At 41.3% G+C, this 351-nt stretch overlaps 1 protein-coding gene across 1 annotated transcript in view; it reads right to left on the bottom strand.

The window, feature by feature from the left end:
• LOC105502342 (ubiquitin carboxyl-terminal hydrolase 17-like protein 17) overlaps positions 1-351 on the bottom strand; it is a gene marked incomplete at both ends in the record, with an annotated part of 7,734 nt that overhangs the window by 6,614 nt on the left and 769 nt on the right. The gene's annotated exons all lie outside the window — the stretch shown is intronic.

The following is a 351-nucleotide window of genomic DNA, read 5'->3' as shown; positions in this document are numbered from 1 at the left end:
GACTGGAGTGATGTCCTGTCTCAAGAAGGAACAAACAAACACACAAACAAGCAAATGATTCTGAAAGCAGAGAACCAAACAGATATTTGTACACCGTTCTTCCTTCTTCCTACTAGCACTCTTCATAGTAGGAAAAGGCAGAAACAACCCAAATGTGTCACGAATTACTTCATCAGTTTTTTAGGATCTGAAATACTGCCTCAACTTTCAGTTACTCATTGTGGGGTGGACCTGTAGTTACCACATTTGGTCCAAAATTTTATGCTGATGAAGGTAGACCTGTCCTGCATTTTCAGGCGGACAGAATTCTGCTGTTTCTCCAGGTTCCTTGGCTTACCAAGAATGAAGATC

The sequence above is a fragment of the Colobus angolensis genome, unplaced genomic scaffold (genome assembly GCF_000951035.1).
Source record: "Colobus angolensis palliatus isolate OR3802 unplaced genomic scaffold, Cang.pa_1.0 Scaffold799, whole genome shotgun sequence".
NCBI lineage: Eukaryota > Metazoa > Chordata > Mammalia > Primates > Cercopithecidae > Colobus > Colobus angolensis.
This window is presented reverse-complemented; position numbering and strand designations above follow the sequence as displayed.